A 21813-nucleotide genomic window follows, 5' to 3' on the forward strand; every position below is an offset into this window, starting at 1 on the left:
ATTATTGCCATTTACAAACAGGGAGACAGGCTCAGAGGGTTCATCGAACCAAATACATTTTCACGTATTTGAAATATGAGGATATCTTGAATGTTTGGGAGAGATGGAATTTCCTGTCTGCCTGTCTTAGAGTAAGCTTTAAGGGGGAGCATCACGTTCTCAGAATATGTATGTGCCATATAATCTGCTGTGACGTCACACAATGAAATCCTCCCTGGCCCTCCAGATTGTCACCACGGACATGGTATTTCAGCTGGGCGGGACCTGGCCGTTAGGCTGAGCTAGAGAGGAAATGAAGATGATGCCGTGGAAGAGGGGTTAATAAATGCATTCCTGACACTGTGCTTGTCTCGTGGAGAATGCCCCAGAGTCAATACTGAGAATGGATTGCGCATCCGTGAGTGTTGTGAGGATGAATGTTGAAACTGGAGCTTGAATCACACGCTGGTGTTAAAGTCATTAGCTTCCGGGAATTTATTTCTGAAATGCACAGAATTCATAAGCTATACTGTAATTCTAGTCATTTATACCGAACACACACCTATGCCATTTTTTAAATTTAAATGCACACAATGCTCTAAGCCTCTAGGCATTTGTATTGAAATAAATTTCCGTTCTCCTGACACATGTGCCCTACCATCTATGAATTAACTGTCCCTGCATTACTGATGGGGATAGACTGATATTTCTGTATAATTTCCATTTGCATTGTATTAAAATGTTCAAGATGCATTTTCTGTGAAAGAAAGTATCATTTTATAAAAGTATTCACTATTCCCCCATATGGAGATGGCAGATGCCGCTCATATAATCCTCAAATTATTGCACAGAGTGTCTTTAGGCTAACAGAAGTATTTCCTGTGTTACAGCATGGAGTGCTGGGTGATCACCAGCGTGTGTGATCAGTCTGTTCTCGAGTGACCCATCTAAATTTGTTTGCTTTTACTTCGTGTGCCTGTGGTGTCATTCCTAATGAGAGACTTTGCTCCTTTTCCTTCCCTTAGCTTTTCCAGAGGCATAAAAATTGAAAATAATAATAAAGCTGCTTTATTTCCTTGATTTAGCAACACTACCTCTGAGTGATTTTCAACTTTTCTGTGCATGGAGGACTTGTGAAAATGCAGATTCCTGGACCCACGTTAGGGATTCTAACTTTGAAGTTCTCAAGAGGAGCCCGGTAGTCTGCATTTTTGACAAATGCCCCAATTTCTTGACAAATGTAGAGTATAGGTCATGCTTTGAGAAATATTGCTAAGTACATTAGTACTACAAACACGCCAAAACCGGTTTGGCTCAGTGGATAGAGCGTCAGTCTGTGGACTGAAGGGTCCCAGGTTCGATTCCGGTCAAGCGCATGTACATTGGTTGCGGGCACATCCCCAGTAGGGGGTGTGCAGGAGGCAGCTGGTCGATGTTTCTCTCTCATCGATGTTTCTGGCTCTCTGTCCCTCTCCCTTCCTCTCTGTAAAAAATCAATAAAATATATTTAAAAAAATAAAATATACTACAAACACAGTTGTAGTCCATGTAAATTACCTTTCCACATTTAAGTTGCCACTGAGTCAACCAAGTCTTACAGGTTTTGTTTTACTTTCCTTCCAACCTGTCCCTGTGCATTCATCCATTCATCTATCTATCATCATCCACCCATTACCCATCCATCCACTCATCCATCCACCCTTCTGTTCATCCACTTGGCTTCCATCCATCCATATTTTTAACTATTTTTAATAATTCCTAATGCCAAGACAAATGATCATTTGCTAAGAAATACCCTTACTGGTTTCTGGTTAGTTGATGTTCAGCTGCCATTTGAGAGCAAAGGTTAAATTCCTTTTAACCACAGGGGACAGCAGCTACACAAAGTGGGTGGTACAAAACACAATGAGGCGTTACACGGGTGGATTTTGTTCTCCAAGCAAATTCTGAGTTTTTACTATCCTTGTTCATGCACTCAGTGGGAAAAATAATTGGTCACATTTTTATCTTTTCAGTAATATCCACATACCCGAATAGTAATCACATTCATAAAGGGCAATTTAATGTAAATGGGTAGAAATAGCCTCTGTAGATGACCTTGGAAAAATGAGGGAAGTATTGCAATCCACACAATCTCTCTATTCAGATAGTCAGCTTGACTTCTGTTATGAGGAGTGGCAACTTTGCCAGTATCTACATAGAATATGGTGATATCTAGTAGACATTTAGGTCGTGTAAGTTTGGACTTTTAACCACATTTAGCAAGCTCCCTTTTTTGTCTTTTTTTTTTGGAAGAGGGATGGTGGAAAGACTGAAAACAGATCTCTGATATTCTACCCGGATCACAGAGAGACATGGTCTAGGGTATACAAGTCATCTATCAGGTGTCCCTGACCCTCTGTAAGTGGCAACAGCTCCCCTACTGCCTGAACATCCACCCCTGCCCTCCTAGGATCCTTCTGAATAATACTGGCCAGGATCAGATCAAACTGAACTGGAAGACGGCAACTCTGGGTAACGGGTGCCGTCCTTCAGAGAGAGCTGCATTAGCTGCCCAGTGAAGGGGTAAGTGGTGTCATCAGTAGGACCAAACACCTGAAACCTTACAAGTCTCCACCCAAAGGCCTCTTGGTGACAGATCCTCACAGACCTTAAGCCACAGCACAAGGAGAGGAGGGCGACATTTCACCAAGGAGATACCATCTGTTCCAACCATGGCCTCCAGAGGGCAAATGGTTTTTTTCATATAAGTAAAGCGTTTAATTTTATTCTTGAATTGTTGTAGACAAAAAGGTGACCTCTGTTATATGCATTTAAAAAATATAGAATAACTGACAATACAATTTCTGTTTCCCTTCCTCTATTTTTAGCGAAACTAAACACATTTTCTTAGACTGTGTATGGCTACTTAAAATTTTTTTCTATTGTGTTAAAACATGTAAACTGTGCCAATTTGACCATTTTCAGAGCACAGTTCAGTGACATTAATTACATTTATAATGTTGTGCAACCATCACCGCTGTTAATTTCCAAAACTCATCATTTCAGAGGTAAGTTTAAGTCCCATAGATAGTCCTAGACTGAATTAAGCAGGTAAGAGAAGAAGAAGCAAGCTGTAATGGGTGATCAAGGTAATATATTTATTATGAATGTGGAACTCGGGTTTTTGAACTAAGGGTTAAGCTCAGGTTCACATCTATGTTCACTGGACCTGCCGACTTCTGCATTTGCCCCCCTTCTTCGGAATGCCTTCTCCTCTTTCACAGCATCTGGATGTTGTCGGTTTTTCCCTTGTACTGCATCCCAGGGGGTCTAAACCTGCCCAGGGTTTTGTGTTTTGTTTTGTTTCTGCTGTTACCTTTTCCAGAGAATGTGCTGCGCCGAGTGCCCCACAGCAACATGCAGTACAACCTGGCAGCCACCCTGATGCATTATTTCAGGGCTTAACCACCATAGTGGCTTTTCCCTCTTTTGACCAGAACACACCTCTTTTGATCTGTAAGTGAGACTTGTTACTAGTGGCAGAGCTGGTGCAAGCCCCACCCCAGTCAGCAGGGGCAGTAGGCAGACAGGTGTGAGGTTCAAGTTTGGGTCAATTCCTCTGGGCCTACAGCACATTTGCAAGTCCCTATCATCCAACTGGAGCCCACTGCAGAGGAGCTGGAGGGATGGTGAGCTGTGGCTCCTGAATTTCCCCTTTGCACACGCCCTTCCATTCCCCGTGTAATCCAGGGCTGATGGAGTGGATTTCTCTGAGGACTCTGCCGTTGTCAGTATATTTGTATCTATGGAAACAGTAAGATGCTTTCGTGAATAATGGGGGAGGAGGGGGGAAGGTGTTCAAACCTCCCCTTATAAACTGTCAATGCTTAAGTTATTTCTGGCTTTAAACATTATTTTTAACAAACACATATTTTTACCGTATAAACATGCAGGAAACACTCTTTAAGAATTATATCATCTGGGGTGTATAATGGGAGGCGTATGGTTTCAGTTATGCACTAGTAGAAATGCTGGGAGACAGAGGGAAGAGAGCACAATGAAAGAAAAGTGTGTGTGTGCATGCATGCATGCATGCGTGTGTCTGTTCATGTATGTGTTGCATGTGTGTGATTCTCATGGAGTTACTGTTATTAGTATTTTCGTCACGGCAGCGTGGGGAAAGGCTAATCCAGCGGATGGACCTGGAATTTGATGCTAACAGATCTGAAGGCTTGGATGCAAGGAAGTGAACATTGTGGGCTCCAGTCTATCCACTGGGAGTGGCAGATGTCCCGGGGCAGCTGGCATTCCTGCATCCTGGCGGGTCCTGGGCCATGCTGATCCTCCCAGGCAAGGGCAGAGAGCCCAGCTGGAATCTTTTCCTCAATCTAGGTGGGAGATTTTGATGTTGGTGTATGAAGACCCAAGTATAGAATCACAGACATGGGCTGGGGTGGGGAGGGAGTTGCCACTCCTCAAAAGGAGAGAAACATGAAGGTGGTGAGATGCCTAGGCAGGACACCTGCAGGGGTGCACCCACAGGCCCCCTGCCCACACCCAACCCCAGTTTCTCTCCCGACCAGCACAGCCCTAAGAGCTCTCTGAACTAGTGCCCAGGAAGACCAGATCCTTCTGTGGATGAGGCAGGGTCTAAGCACAGACACACTCGTCTACACTCAGATCACATCCAATGAGAAACTTGTGTGCTGAGTTATATGGAGAGGAGGGGTGTGCCGACGAGTCCTGCCCACGTTCTCCCACCTGGATTAGCCCAGCTGCTGCTGGTGCATTCATTACTGTTCCCACCAGCCCCACGGAGCTCATGGCTGTTTCAGTGGGGGTGCAGATGGAAGGGCAGCCCAGGCTGCGATTGGGCTGAAGAACTCATGATTGTGTGACGTAAGTCATGGTCTCTGAGCCAGCTCACAATCTTATGCACATAGTACAGAGAGGGAACTGTGAAAGGACCAGGGAATATGGCAGTCACAGTCACACCTGGTTGATCTGGGCGCAGGAGAGCAGTGTTCTCTATCTTGCTACAACCAATGCTCTCCCTCAACCCAATGCCCCTCCCCACTTCCCCCAGCTCCCACCAAGATCTTGGAAAACACGTCAAGATTAGCACACACAAACCGGCTGGTTATCGGAGTCAGCAACAAGAGCCGACATTCATTGAGTGCCTTCTAAATGCCAGCAATCATGCTCGGTGGGATTGTGCAACAACGGCAAGGCAGGTCCGACCTGTCTTCTGCTGCTGCCGAAGAAACCAAAACTCATGGAGGTAATTGAGTGACAGCGCCCAGGTTGAAACCTAACTCTTCCCCCAATGGCCTGGTAAGCAGTTCACTGAGCCTTGCAGTGAGATTCCGCTCATAGCAGATGAGCAGAGTGGGAGGAGGAGACTTGGGCCGGCCTGGACCAATCATGTCACTCCCTCTGACAGCGGGGTCATTGCAGGCAGGTGCCCCCAGACTTTTCTTCTTATCTGTAGAATGGAGATGATGGTGACAGGGGTGTCCACAAAAATTACGAGGTACACAGTGACCACTCGCTAAATTCTAGCTGCTGTTATTATAGAAAATGAAAAGCAAAACAGCAGAGAGCATAAAGCTGAAGACAGATTTGATCTCAAGTCTTAATGTGGCCATAGTTGTGCTTTGCCAAGCCTGAAAGGGGCCTGGAGGAGGCTTAGAGCAGCCAATTAGGATGGGGTGTATGGGCATCTTTGCAGAGCTCTCTCTTCCAGGACAGGTGAGTGTCATCACTACTTTGCACTGGGGAGCCCTGCACCTCCTTTCAGGGAGCAAACACCAACTGCACTTGAGTTCTGTCTGCAGAGCCCACTGGGGACTCTGTAGTAACCCCCCCAGATTTCAATGCAATTTTGAGAGCTTCCCTTCTTACAGTCACCTGAACTCCTGTTTTATTTTGGTTTTGATTTACAAAAATACATGACGATCCAAAAAAAGTCATGGTCTCTGAGCCAGCTCACAATCTTATGTCAACAGTTACTGTCTACATTTGCAGGGATGGGCAAAAGCAGCCTCCCAAAGAGGGCCCCAAAGCAGCCATCCACTCAGATGCAGTCTAGGGACTCAAATGTTCATATTTCCCACTTGAGTGTGCAGATAAAGAAGTAAATGAATCAAAACAATTCAAAGTTAATTTGATAGTATTTAAACTTCTATATATATAAAAGCCTATGCGACTGAACTACTGAATGTCCACTGGTTGCTATGATGTGCACTGACCACCAGGGGGAAGATGCTCAACACAGTGCGCTCCCACAGCCAACCTCCTGCTGCCCCTCCACCAGGGGCCGGCAGGCCAACCTCCCGTGGCCCCAATCACCAGCCAGGGCAAGGGACCCCACCTGTGCATGAATCTGTGCACTGGGCCTCTAGTTAGTTATATATTCTTGTTTCTCTTCTGATTGCTTTTAAACAAAAGGGGAACTTCTCTGCCTCGTAGGCATGAATTTGTCTACTCTTGTCCTTATACAAAACCCCCTGAGAATGTATGAAGAATCAGTAGCCCTGCTGGGGTCTTTCTGGTTGGAAGACGAGTAAGCAAAGGAGCCTCTAACATTTCACTGACGTTTTGTTCTAAGTCCTTTTTCTCCGCCTCAAGTACATTTTCTGCTGAGATTCTGCAAAAGGGCACCAGGATGAGGGATGAGTCAGAGCCCATGTACTAATAAGTGTATTGAGCCACATGGTCTGTGACATTGAATTTCGTGTTTCACAGGATTTGCACATGGCAGCCGATCTGTCTGTGCACGAGACGCCCATGGGGCAGCATCACTGTCCCTGTGGGTTGCTGGGTAACCCCTTAGGCCAGGCTCTGGATGCACCAGGATTAAGAATCTGAGCATCTTTACATACTCAGTGTGGAGTAGAAATGAGGTTGGGATTTGGTTACTCCAAGGAGGAGCTTCATCCCCCAAAGTTCCCAAACTAGGGGTGCAGTGTACCTGTGAACCTGCAATGAGGGGAAGTGTCATTAGTCACAGGTGCAGAGCCTTGGTTCAGGGCATGTTGGATCTGGGCCAGGTGAAGGTTCCCACAGATGTCCATGTGGTAGGCTCCTGGGGGAACCCAGGTGTTGGCTGGTGGAAGGAGTTGAACAGCTGAGTTCGATGCTCAAGCAGGGGGTGTTTAGCTGTGGAACAGGAACCCTGTGACTAGGGGAACCCAGACCCCAAACATCAACTCAGAGCAGAAAAGGCCTCTCGCTGCCTCCCAGGGTCAGGAAGCAGAGTCCATGCCTGGTTCTGCCAGGAGCGTGGGCCTCAGAGAGTCCTCCTTTCTGAGGGTGTGGCTGTTACTGCACTGCTCTTGTAAAGAAAGGTTTTACAACCACGAGGAGGGAAGGGACACAAGGAAAGGAGGGAAACAGCAGAGAAAGGGGTGTCCTCCCCTCCCCTCTTCTAGTAAGAGACTGGGATTGGGGTTCCCATTCTTCATCCCGCTGTGGGTCTGTGGGTGTTCTCTGCTTCACTGCACTCAGTGCTGAAAAGACCCCCCCGGGATGTCCCTGGGAGGACCAGAATCTCCAGTAACATGCAATGTCTAAGAATGCTGCAGTGACCACACACCCCTAGGGGCATCCCTGGTGACCCCTCTGTCAGTGCCGGCTGGAAAGCCAGGAGATAATCGAATTCAGCTTTTGCATTCCACTTTTAAGATATTTATTATAAAATGAATCTACCTGCCCAGCCAGTGTGGCTCAGTGGTTGAGCGTTGGCCTATAAACCAGGAGGTCATGGTTTGATTTCCGGTCAGGGCACATACTGCGGGCTCGATCTACTTAGTAGGGGGCGTGCAGGAGGCAGCAGACACATGATTCTCTCTCATCATTGATGTTTCTATCTCTCTCTCTCCCTCTCCCTTCCTCTCTGAAATCAATAAAAATATATATATTTAAAAATAAAATAAAATGAATCTACCCTATTCTGAAATTAGATTGTGGTGATTTAGTAGAAGTGCCTCAGCCTGAGAGGGAAAGATCAGGGCTGTGGTCCGAGGACTCCAGGAGCGCCCTGCAGTGACGCGCCAGGGGCTAGAGTGCCAGAGGCCCAGGACCGGGCCACCGAGGACTTCCTTTAATCAAGAGCTAATGCCTTTTGTTTCCCTCTGGAAGGTCCTGGAGCCTGGAGAGGCCCTGACTTGTTCATGACAGTGGGGCTTTGTGCTTCTCTGTGAAATAAAACTTTTATCTCAAAAGGGAAAATGTACCCAGTGCAGGATGTCATAATCGCAGTATTCAGATCTTTCCCAACTCTGGTGGGAGGGGAGGAAGCTGTGGCTTCGCTGGGGCACAGGGAAAGTACCAGAGAAGTTGGCTCCTTGTTCCTTTTTCTCCTTTCTGGATTTCTGTTGTAAGGTATCAAAGATACACAGGAAATTTAATTCTGAAAGTTGGCTTTGACTTATTTTCCCATTTAACCCATCAAATGTCAGGAAAGACCTGACTATGTGGCCAGGGGAAGTAACTTTGGGTGAAATTCCCACATGTTTGGGTCAGCACGAGTAGGGGATGAGGAAGTGTAATACTCTGCTGCCAGCCCAGGTGTGCCTCCTGGGGAGAGGCCGCCTGTGTGTGGACGTCCCTGGGAGAAGCTGGCTTTCCCTGAGCACAGGGCCCAGACACTGATCACAGCCCCCTTTCTGTTCTCCTGAGGCCTTGGGGGCTGGCACCCCTGGGCGAGCGCAGGACTCTGCAGGTCCACCAGATTCTCTGTCTCACTCTGAGGGGATGCTCAGGCATTCTGGCCCAGTCTGCACTAGTGTCTTCTAGAGGCCTTGGCGCAGCCAGGCGACAGACCTGCGCAGAGAGGCAAGGAGGGGTGTCTGTGAGCCACAGCCCTGAGAGATTGTGCTCCTACCTGATACTGAATAGGAGGCCTGCCCGGGGTTAAAGTGACCGAAAGTATGGAAAATGTGTTTTTAGGACTGGGAACTCCAGTGTGATGGCCTGTGGCCTGGGCTAGAAAAAAATATATAATGGTCTTTCTTCAAAACCAAACAAAACCCCCTGCGCGGCCTGCGTGTGCCGGCAAATTCCTGGGAGCAGAAGGCAGGTCTGTTTCCCGGGGCCTCTGGCTAAGGTTTCACCCAACTCACTTCAGAGCAGTTGGAATGAGGTCACCGCCTGAGTGGCTGGGCCTCGGGGCGGGCTGATGAATGGGGAGGCCTTGCCAGTGCTATGGGTGCTGCCAGAGTCAAGTCGGGACTTTCTGGTTTGCCTTCCCTCCCAACTCAGCCCAGCTCACCGAGGCTCAGGAATGGGCTTTCGGAATCAGGGAGGCCTGGGGCCCCGCATCCACGCCACCCCTGGAAGCCACGGGAGCGGAAAATCGGTCTGTGAATGTGGGGACAGAGCAGAACATGGAAACCATCTTAGAAAAGACACCACGGTCACCCACCCCTCAGCAGGAGAGGGCTTACACATTGTCAGCCCTCTTTGGCTGCCTGTGTTCGGATTTCCTTGGTGGTGGTGGTGGGCGGGGCCATCCTTCCTGGTACTGCAGTCTCCCCAGCAGATCCACTCTCTCAGAGGAGCAGCCTTTCTCCCCCAGCGCAGGGCTCATGGCCTTTGTCTCCGCTGGGGGCCGCGGCGCCCCCTGCTGGCAGTTCCCCAGGACTCCTCCTCCTGCTCCTGCTCCTCTTTCTCCCTTCCTCTTCCTCCTCCTTATTTCCCCTCCCCCCTCGCCCTAGTCTTGCTCAAAGTCTTGGAGGCCCTGTCAGACCCCCAGAGGTCAAGCAGCCCCCCAGCCCTGCAGAGGCAGCTTTCCCCGAGCTCAGAGGCACTGAAGAAGGAGGGGTTTGCTGGAAGAACTCGGCTTTTTCAGCTGGGCAGAGAATCCTGTGCTTGTGCCCACGAAAGCTTTAGGAAATTGACTCATTTAACCTTTCCAAAGATGTTATCCAAGCTACCAAGTCTTGGCACTTTCAAGGCCTTTTAAGTCAACGTGCCAAAGAGCTCTAGTTGGGGATTAAATGCAAAATGCTAAAATTTCACTTTTAAAAACACAAAGTCTAAATGCAATCTAAGCACATTGGAACACCATGCCAACCAGGCCCTTGGAAGAGCCCCCCCATACCCCTTCCTGCCATTCCCCCCGCCCCCATTTGTGCAAATGCTGCTTGCCCGGAGCTTCAGGAACCCAAATCCTGGGAACTTTCTTTTTCTGGCAAGCAACCTGAACGTTTGAGCTCACAGAGGGGATGTTCCAATCCCTGAAGGATGGAAGTCAGCGTGTGTGGAAAGCCGACCCTCCCAGCTCCGGGTGGCCTCACGGTGGGCGTGAGACCCACGTCTCCTGGGTCCCCTGGCCAGGCGATCCCCCTGGAGGGGTGTGCCCTCTGCCAGGGCCCAGCACACCGTAGGTCCCCAATACTGAAGCAGAAAAGGTTGCATCTGCCGAGGGATCCACAGCAAGGCACTTGGCCGGCAGGAACCGCGGATGGAGGCCTGGTGTTCAGAAGGAAAAGATGATGCAGCCGTGACATGGAGGCAGAGCAGGCCACTGCGCCACCGCGCCACCCACCACCGCAGTGTGCACACCAGCAGTTTGCTTCTGGGACTGAACATGCGGTGCTTGGTGCTTCCCGGCAGCTCTTCAGAAACTCGTGAGTAAATATTTCCACGTGCAAGAAAAGGGCCCTTGGAAACGCAGCCTGCTCTGTTCGGGAGAGACGCGCAGGAGGTGCCGTGGCTTTGGAGGCAACACCCATGATTATTTTTCCGGTTTGAAAACCCGTGCCCTTCCATTAGGACCCGGAGACGGTAAACACTGATTCCCACGTGAATTAAATGAGTGCGACAGTCCCCTTTGATGGTTCGAGAAACAATAGGGTGACCTCTGGCTGACAAATTATGCCTTCATTTAATGCTTTGATTATCTGTTAAATTAAACACAGTCCAATTCAGAGCCTGGACCCCGCCTCACACTTAATCTGCATTTGTTACTCTGCCCTCTGGTCTGTGGCTGAGTGTGTCCCCCAAAGAGATTAAAAACAAAACAAAACAAAACAAATCTGACCTGTCACTAGTGCTGTGAGTTTGAAAAACCACATGACCAGATGTAACGTCAAATTAGTGGGTGAGAGGAGAGAGTCCGTCACAGGATCTCGCCGTTTTCTATTCATGCAGACGACCTTTTTTCCTGTGATGGAAATATTCTGACGAGCAGGCCTGCGTGCGCTGTGCTCAGAGGGAGGGGAGAGCAGAGGAAACTCCCTGCTCTAAGGTTTCAGCAAAACCACCGAAATGAAAGCAAATTCTGCTCAGTCCAAATGCGTCATGTTTAATTCAAGTGAATTTCATTCACTCATCTGCTCTGTAAATATTTATGGGAAGCCTAGTTTGTGTCCCAGGCCGCCACCTCCCAAAAGGCAAGGATTCCTTGGGAGAACTCGAGACCACCCTGTGGCAGAAATGCTCACTGCCCCTGAATTCAGCGTGGCCCCTTCCGTCCCGACGCGGTAATGTGGTGACTGCACACACCTGACCTCAGAGCTCCAGGGTGGTTTGTGGTGGTGGTGGTGGTTGTTTTTAAATCAAACTGCTGTTTAATCTAAATCTTAACACTAAATCTGGACTCTCTCGAATATGTCAGTGGTATTTACCAGGTGATAGGTGCCGAGTCTTGACTACACGGAAAGAAAATAAAAATATGGGTGTCCTCTTTCATTCTTAGGGCTCTCAGTGTCACCATAATCAACGCCCTGGCACATTAATGGAGGTCTCTCCCCACCCCCCTCCCGGTGCCCTCATTCTCGTAATGTAAACAGCTACTAATAGCCCCTATTCCTCTTTGTTCAAACAAACAATAACCTTCATAACTGAGAAGGAAATTAGTGTATGGAGAAAGCCTCATGTTTGGGTGCTTAATAGCTCTTTCTCACCACCACCCCTGTCCCCCCGCCCAAGAACAAAGTATGATAGTAATCTCAAGAAGAATTCACATTTAAAGTTTCAAAAGCAAGGTCTGTCTTTAAGAATGCATAGCCACTCTTGGGATTGAATTGTAAATACGTTTCTTCTCTCCAATGTTCTAACTGAGAAGCTGAAGCTGGGGCAAGAGAGTGGTCGGAGGTGTGGGGAGTCGGAACCCCCAGCTTTGGTTGTGTTCCATTTAGGGTAAAACCTTGGGGGTGGGGGCTAAGCTCCTTCACCAGATTAGGGGCTTATGGTTATAAATATCTGAGGAGTGGAAATGAAAGATGAACTGGAATCTGACCAGAAGACCTGATTCCTTCCAGCTTGAAAGGACCGGCCTCCTGCTTGAACTCAGGGCATAAGAAAGCTCAGTCTGATTTGAATCTGAAACCCTGGGAGAGGCAGGAGAGACTTTGCAAACTTTTTTGTTGTTGTTGTTTAGTCCTCATCAAAGGATCTTTTTTTCATTGGGGGTGTCGGGAGAAGAAACATCAATGTGAGAGAGGCATACATCAGTTGGTTGCCTCCTGCATGTGCCCTGACTGGGGCAGGGGATTGAACCTGCAACCCAGGTACATGCCCTTGACCAGGAATTGAACCCACAGCCCTTCTTTGCTCAGGCTGATGCTCTAACCACTGAGAACACGGGCCAGGGCTGTAAACATGTTTTTTTTTATTCTGTGGAATAAATTCAATTTGGGTCTACATTTCAAGCATAGTCCATTTTCAGGGTATCTGCTTTACTTCATTTGTTCGTTATGTTTTGGCCAATTGACGACCAGGAAGTCATTGGAACAAGACAGAGGAGCTGTGGGTTTCTGAGTCCAGTGACCTGAACTGAAGCCCCAACCTTGTAATTACTTTTATGTGAACTGTAGTACATGACACCCTGGAAGGTTCACTTGGCTCATTTGCACCATGGGAATGACGGTCATCACACCACCTGTCAGGCTGGAAATCGTTAAGATTCTCTTTGGCTTCCATATGTATTTATTTGACAGGGGCCTTTCTAGATGCCAGGAATACAGAAATATAAGACACAGTCCCTTTACTTAAGGAGAAATGCTTCTTGCAGAGAGCGGCAGATAAAAATGTTGGGTAAAGCATAGTCCTTGATTTAAAGGGATTTATAGTCTAGGGAAAGGACAAAGTAAATACTTACCCCATTGGTGCAGTGCATATCATTTTAAAATGCAGTGAAATTTGTCACCTGCTGCAGTCCCATCTCCTAATACCAAAGTTTAAAGGAGAAGCGCCCCCCCCCCTTCCTTGTTCCCTGATAGCGAAAGCTTAGCCATGGGACCCTGCCAACGGGCTGCCCCCACCAGGACTTGGCAACTGTGGAATGCTGCAACAAACAAAGGAGCCATTAGAATTTGTTCACAGACACGTAAGGGATAGCCCTCATATCAAGTCCAGCATAGCCCCGGCCCCTCTTTGCCGGCTTCCAGAGCAGCCTGGTTCTGTGCATCTCACAAGTCTGGTTTGTCAGCCTCCTGTGAGCCCGTTATCATTTTAACATCTGAACGTATCCAAGAAGCTCAAACTATTTAAAAATTCATACAGAAGGGACTCAAAACAGCCAAAACCATTGACAAAGAAAAACTGTTGGAGAACTCACCCATCCTGATTTCAAAACTACTACAAAGCTACAGCGATCAAGGCAGTGTTCAAGAGCATAGACTTGGGAATCCAGAAATAAGCACATCTATCTAAGGTCAATTGATTTTCAACTAGGGTACCAAAGCCATTTACCAAGTGGTGCTGGGACGTCTCCAAAAGAATGAATTTGGAGCCCTATCTCATGCCATATACAAAAATTGACTCAAAATGAGCCAAAGACCTACAAGAGATAAAACTATAACTTTAAAAAGGAAACACAGGTGTCAGTTCTTAGGACTTTGGATTAAAGTTTCTGAGATATGATAGATGAAGCACAAGCAACCAAAGAGAAATAGTAGATAAATTGACCTTTATCAAAATGAAAAACTTTTGTGCCTCAAAGGACACCTGCCACGAATTGAAAAGAAAACCCACAAAATGGGAGAAAATATTTGCAAACCGTATATCTGATAACATTCTAATATTCAGAATAAATAACCCTTACAACTCAACAACAACACAAACACAAAGAACCCAATTAAAGTATGGGGAGAGGACCTGATACATGTCTTTTCAAACAAAATTGACAGTTGGTCAATAAGCACCTGAAAAGATGCTTGATGATTAGTAATGAGAGGACTTGAAATCAAAAGCAAAAATGTTTCTCTTTAGCTCCCTCTTCCCCAATTTCATTCTACTGGTATAATCAGAGGCAGAGGGAAATTGTAGGTACTCTCTTTCTAATATGATCTTGCTGTGTTCCAAGGAAATCAAATAAAGGAAGAATGTAAAAATGGATCACCTACTTTATTTTGTATGATTTTTGCCAACACATTCTGTTAAAGATTTAAAAATCATCATCATCATCATCATCATCATCATCATCATTGTCATCATCATCCTGGTTCACAATTGCTTTTTCAAAGATAAAAACTCAAAGAATTCAGCCACTTGTCTTCGCTACACTATTACTGATTCATGATCACTAGGGTTGGGAATCATTTATAATCCCATGTACAAATCAGTAGAGAGAATGTTATTTTCTGTGCAGATGGAAGGCCTGCACGGCCCCAAGTCAACACAACTGCTCGGGAGTAGGAGATTAGCCCTGACCAGGTGGTTCAGTTGGCGGTGTCGTCCTGTGTACCAAAAGGTTGCTGGTTCGATTCCTAGTCAGGGCACATGCCTGGATTGTGTGCTTAATCCACAGTAGGGGGTGTGCAATAGGCTGATGATTGTACTTTGCTCTCACATCGATGTTTTTCTCTCTCCCTCTCTCTTCCTCTCTCTCTAAAATTCAATAAAAAATATAAATATTTAAAGGCACAGGTTATACCGTACAGGGATGGGCAAGAGTAGGTCTACAGTTGTGATAAAAATAAATAATATAAGAATACACTCTGTTTCATATACCCACAACTGTAAACCTCCAGTGAAGTATATTTTTCCCTGATGTCACCCCTCCCCATCCCCAACTTCATCATATCCTGACTTTGTGTTCATTATTCACTTAACTTCCTTTATAATTTTCCCGCATTGCTAAGTATCCTTAACCATATGTTGCTTAGTCCTGCATGTTTTTGAAGTTCCATAAGTGGAATATATTGTTGACAATGCACTTGTTTACGTTTGGGATGCAGTCCACGGATGCTGATGTATGCAGCTCTGTGTCACTCATTGTTACTGTGATAGAGAATTCCATTGCATGAATATACCATGATCTATCTACCCTTGGGAGGATATTGTTGCTTTTTATTATGTTATTTTAACATTATTCATATATTATATGTAACAATTACTATACATTATTATTTATAAGCTGTAAGCATTTTCTGAATACTAGTAGCCCGTTTGCACGAAGATTCGTGCAATAGACCTTCATTCACCTGGCTGCCTGCACCAGTTTTCTGCCGGCACCGGGGACCCAGGCCTTGGCTGTGGCCACTGCCCTCTACCTTCTTTCAGGGTCCGGGCTTGGCCCTGGGCGGTGGCCTTGGGCTCAGCTGCACCCAGCGTCCCTGCGACCCGATTGCAGGAGCAGACCCCCAGGGCTCGGCCGCACCGCACCCCAGCCGGGTCCCTGCTCCGATCGCAGCAGGCACCCGGCTGGCGCCCAAGGCCCGGAAAGCCCCGGGCGGCTTTCCGGTCCTTGGGCTCGGCCGCACCGCACCCCAGCCGGGTCCCTGCTCCGATCGCAGCAGGCACCCGGCTGGCGCCCAAGGCCCGGAAAGCCCCGGGCGGCTTTCCGGTCCTTGGGCTCGGCCGCACCGCACCCCAGCCGGGTCCCTGCTCCGATCGCAGCAGGCACCCGGCTGGCGCCCAAGGCCCGGAAAGCCCCGGGCGGCTTTCCGGTCCTTGGGCTCGGCCGCACCGCACCCCAGCCGGGTCCCTGCTCCGATCGCAGCAGGCACCCGGCTGGCGCCCAAGGCCCGGAAAGCCCCGGGCGGCTTTCCGGTCCTTGGGCTCGGCCGCACCGCACCCCAGCCGGGTCCCTGCTCCGATCGCAGCAGGCACCCGGCTGGCGCCCAAGGCCCGGAAAGCCCCGGGCGGCTTTCCGGTCCTTGGGCTCGGCCGCACCGCACCCCAGCCGGGTCCCTGCTCCGATCGCAGCAGGCACCCGGCTGGCGCCCAAGGCCCGGAAAGCCCCGGGCGGCTTTCCGGTCCATGGGCTCCGCCGCACCGCACCCCAGCCGGGTCCCTGCTCCGATCGCAGCAGGCACCCGGCGGGCGCCCAAGGCCCGGAAAGCCCCGGGCGGCTTTCCGGTCCTTGGGCTCCGCCGCACCGCACCCCCGCCGGGTCCCTGCTCCGATCGCAGCAGGCACCCGGCTGGCGCCCAAGGCCCGGAAAGCCCCTGGCGGCTTTCCGGTCCATGGGCTCCGCCGCACCGCACCCCAGCCGGGTCCCTGCTCCGATCGTAGCAGGCACCCGGCTGGCGCCCAAGGCCCGGAAAGCCCCGGGCGGCTTTCCGGTCCATGGGCTCGGCCGCACCGCACCCCAGCCGGGTCCCTGCGATAGGAGCAGGCGCCCGGAAAGCCACCGGCCCCAGCGTCCCTGTAACGGTTTCCTGGTGGGCGTGGTTGATGGGCGTGGCTTGGTTGGTGGGCGTGGCTTGGGCGTAGCGAAGGTGCGGTCAATTTGCATATTTGTCTATTATAAGGTAAGATAGGCTCCAATACATAAAAGATTGAGCTGTGAGTTGGTTAATTTTCTACATAGTTTCTTTGGAAACCAAAGATTTGACAGATGGAGTTATTGCAATCTCCTTTATTCTCTCTGGGACTCCCTTTAAAAACAGTAACCTTGTTCCCCAAGTAATATGTCCTCCAAACTGTGACACCAACTCGATGTCAAAGCCCCAGCAATATCAAATGATGTCCTTTGATGTCAAAACATCACTTTATGTCAAATGTAATTTAACTTGAAGCCGAGTTTCCTTCATTGTCATGATAATATCATTTGCCATCTGTCTTTTCTCCACCTTCCTCATTTTGGTTATTTGAACAACACCCCAAGTGGTGCTGGTTTGTTAAATGGCAGGGCCACTACTGATGTGGGTCTGTTGTGAGGAGCAACCTCTGAAGATGGGTCCAAAGCCCTTTGTGATGCACAGAATGTTGGTTATTGAAAATAATCAAGACATTCATGGGTCCAAACAGGCCTCAGGAATACCATAGCAACAAATGAACAGTAATTGCAGCATTACAGGCTGTTTCCTCAGCTACACTCTCACGCAACCAGCAGGCATGCTGTGTCCTTAGGTGGAGCTGCCACCATCCATGGGACCCAGGTGCAGGCCCAGACCAGGTGGACTTGGCAGCCAGGTCCAGGAGGAAGCATGGGTATGCTCTCTCATTTCCAAACTCTCTGCTTCCCGCCCGCTTATTCCCATACACCTCCTCAGCACCAACAGGGATGTTGTAGATCTGGGCACCCAACATCACAAGCCAGTTCATCCAAGTCACTGAAGAAACTACCTGTGACCCCAAAGTTCTTACCTTGATGGACATCCAGCTAAGGCCAGTGCAACAGATGAGGCTGTGAGCAGATGGTAAGAACATAGTCCATCTCTCCAAGACTAAAGTCAAGAATGAAGTGATAAGAACTATGGCTCCCTCGGCTTGGGGGAGTCTGGTAAAGCTCATACAAAATGAGCTTTTTCCCAGTTAGTTTTGGAAATGGACACAGCTCCATTTCCCAACAGCAGAATCAATAAAGGATTCACAGGGTATGTAAGATTCCATCATGACTGAAAGCATCATTCTCCATAATAATCTCAGGAAGTTGCCAACATGAGAAGGAAAGACCCCATTTTCTAGGAAATCCTTTGGCTTTACCCATCTCAAAGATGTGGCAGGTGGCTAGAGATGCCCAGGTTAGGGAGGGCTGCCGAGAATGGAGATTCTTTCCCATTGGCTCTTGAATGGTATAACCCTTCTGGAAAGATATACAAAAAGTGAGAGCAAGGGGTTGGGGTGGGAAAAACCAGGCAGTGGAGGGAAGAGAGGGGGCAGAGCCCCTCTTTGTTGCTCCAGCTTCCCTTTTGGGTAGTGGCTTGGTGTCATTCAGGTCACCATGTTTGAGCAGCACTTCCCTGCACTGAGCCAGGTTAGTGCTTTTCTTTCCTTTGCCATCTTTGAGGGTGATCTGGATACTGGAGGTTTTACTCTGGGCATCTCAAATTCACTTTGTTTCCATGGTTACAAAACACTGTGCTCTCCCTGATCCACAATGCATCGGGGGCACACTGGCTGCCTGATAATGATGAGATGGTTTTCCAGATGTGCAGACGTCCTTAACCTACCCGAATATTAGAAAGCCAAGGGCCTCCTGTTGCATTTGCTAGCTGGCAATCTTAATTTTGAATTGAGTATTTTGCAGGGAACAAAATAAAGGGTATTTGTACTACAAGTTACAAATATTGAGGTGTACTCACCCAATAAATGGGAATATCAAGGGAAAAGGTTGGAATGCAGGGCAGTGTCAGCAATTGCTCCAGGGCCCGGTGTTTCCTCTTGCCCAGCTCAATCACTTGGAGAGAGGCAACCCGGTCAGGGAGGCCCTGTGCTGTGATGGCCAAAGGCCAGGCAGCAGATCGAAGGCTCTGGGTGTAAGTGTTTTCCCTACAAGCCGTGGATAACTTATTTTCTCCCAACTGCCATTCTCATGTCTGTAAAAGAAGTAACTTGCATGGGTTTGTTGAGAGGATACAATGAGATAAGTGAAGGATTTGCTACAGTATGTATTATGCACTTGATAAATGATCATTACTATCCTTGACACGACGATTTAAAAAAGTCATCGATTCCTGTGATACAAACAGCGCAAAGGATGTTGGTGGGATTTAGAATGAATGAATTGATGACTATGATGATGAAGGTGGTTGTGGCGATGATGATAAAGTTATTGAGGTATTAAAACATAGAGCCTTTCATGTAATTTTGCCCACATTTGCTCCACGTGATGAGGGCAGTAGCATAATGCTTACGAGTGGCAGTCCTGGAGCACAATGTGTGGGTTCGAGTTCAGACATTGCCTCATCATAGGTGTGCGATCTGGCTGACTGAACCTTCACGTGTCTAGTAAAGTAGAGACGAAGATAACACCCTGGCTGATGAGGGCTCTGAGTGCACTGATATTTGTCAAGGTTCAGACCAGACACACACAGCACAGGAGGAGCAGGACACCCAGGATATAGCCGAAAACCACTGCGTCTTCCTCATCCCTCACCCGCCTCTTCACCTGCCCCACGAGCTGCTGCTTCCTGCCTCCTCGGAGGAAATCTCCAGCCGGTCCTCAGAACCTTTCTAATAGCTCTTGAATCATACAAAAACGTCTAGTCACTTCTTGGCATAATAACAGCCTATTTCAGAAGTTCAAGTGCCCAGTCCCCTCTGATAATATAACAACACTTCTATTTAAAATAGAAGTGTCTCTCTTTCCCCCACATTATACTGGCTTAAGAGTGCATCTGGAGCACTCTTTTTAATTAAACTTTTTATTTTGAGGTGATTATAGATTTTCATGCAGTTATGAGAAATAATACAGAAAGATCCAGGAACCCTTTACCTAGTTTCTCTCAGTGGTCATATCTTGCAAAGCTGTTATCACAGCCAGGATATTGACATTGATACAATTCACTGACATCACCCTGATTTCCCCAGTTTAGTTTGTACTGACACCTAATAGAACTTTAACAAATAATCGTTGAGTGAATGAATGGCCAGCACCATCCATAGCACATTGTAATTATCTATTATCTATATATATAAAAGCCTAAGTGACCACCCGACTGAACGACCGGTTGACCGGTTCCTATGACGTGCACTGACCACCAGGGGGCAGATGCTCAGTGCAGGAGCTGCCCCCTGATGGTCAGTGCACTCCCAGAGTGGGAGCGCCACTCAGCTGACCAATGGGTGCCAGACGCAGGGCTCACGACTGGCCGCCGCAGCCTGGAGACTGCAGTGGAGCGGCAGTGAGCCTACCGAGCTGCTGTGGCAGCAGACACAGTGGGGCCAGGATGAGCAGGTCTGGCAGGCAGGAGTGTTGGACTGCCAGTTTTGGCCCGATCCCCGCAGGCTAAACTGAGGAACCCAGGGCCTGGCTCATTAAAAACACTCTAAGACTTGCTTTTTTTATGGGTGAATGAATGAATGGGTAGAGTACCTTCATATGTTCCAATCCTTTCCTTTTATAGATGAAAGGACTTGGACCCTAAAGGCAAGGCGTTTCTCTAATTTGTGTTCTTATTGATGCTGGTCCTCACACATTCTGCTCATAACAATGTTGTTAATATCTGGAATTGTCCTAAAAGGTAGTGACCTTGTCTGTCAAGTTCAAGTTCCCTTTTTGTAGATTCAGCAGTGCTGTCTGAAAACTTCCAGACTGAGTGTAAAGGGTGCCAAGAGAATGGAGAACAGGCCTCATTAATTCCATGAGGAGCACAGTGATTAAGAGGACAGCCTCTGGTCTCAGAGGGTCCACTCACTGTGTGACATTGGGCAAGTTACTCACCTCTTGGTTCCTAATCTGTGACATGGAGGACAATAACCACCAAGGGGGGAAGTTAGGCATGAGAGATGTCCAGCAAATGACTGTTATTGTTTCCATTTTGCTGTAGGCATCTCCCAGGAAGGGTCAGCTTTTCCTCCTGGAGCACTTGATTTCCTATGAATTGGGCTATACATTTTCATAATTTGCCAGTTGTACATGAATTGCAAGTTGATGGAATGAAGCTGGCTAAGAGGAACATGAGAGATTTGGTGTCTGGTTGGACACTTTCTATGGGCTTTTCCCATGGATGGATATCTTTCCCTGGTCCCATTCCTTCCAGAATCCATGTCCTCCCCTCCATCCTCTCTCAAGTTGTTGTCTGCAAGGAGATGTGGATCTTAGCCACTGGAAACCACCCAATTAATGGAGAATGTTGGACTCTACTCAACACTAAATCTACTTTATAACTTTTTAATGTCTTTCATCTGGTGTCTCAAACTTCTTTAAAAGGAAAAGAATTTCAGCCCTGACAGACACATCAGTAACTTTCAAAGACTTTTTGTTGAGAAGACACAGCCACTTCTTATCCATAAATTAGTTTTTCCAAGACCCCTGGCCGTAGTCCACTTTGCCAAGTGCAAGATCTCTTGATGACAAAAGCTGTTGTTCACATCAGATGACAAAGGAGGGTTTAGTCACCACTGTACTTGCTTATGTTCCAAATAATGGAAGAAATGTCTTTACTTTTTGAAACAGAAAGTAGTTACAGCTGTCTGGCCCATATACTTCGGGAGAGACTCAACCATCATAATTAAATGGGCAGGTCAATGCTTCCCCTTAAGTAGGAATAACAACCAGTTACTGTTGAAAGTGATCTTACACTCGGTCACTCACTGACTCCTCACAGCAACCCAGTCTGGGGGTGGGGGAGGGACTATGCTGAACTCATCTCCTTATATACTCTGAGACAGAGAGCCTATGCCACAGGCCTCAGGGACACAACCACGGGTGGTGGGTCTGGGGTTTGAGCCGAGGCATCTTGCAGGAGAGTCTGCTTTGTCTTGTGTGACATTCTGCCCTGTGTTCCAAGGAAGGCCCTGGGTTAGTCCTGCACTGGCTTGGAAAGGTCTCAGTATGAAACACGTGGTACCATCTTGAGTAAAAGTTGGAATAAGTTTAACATTCAATGTTCCCTTATCAAGAAGACATAGTACCTTGGTTTCAAAACAGAAAAAAAGTTTGGATATTGAAAAGGCATTGCTCTTATTTAAATAAATCTATACCCAGATGTGCAGGGGGAAAAAATCCCA

Source organism: Eptesicus fuscus, chromosome 12 (assembly GCF_027574615.1).
Source record: "Eptesicus fuscus isolate TK198812 chromosome 12, DD_ASM_mEF_20220401, whole genome shotgun sequence".
Taxonomy (NCBI): Eukaryota; Metazoa; Chordata; class Mammalia; order Chiroptera; family Vespertilionidae; genus Eptesicus; species Eptesicus fuscus.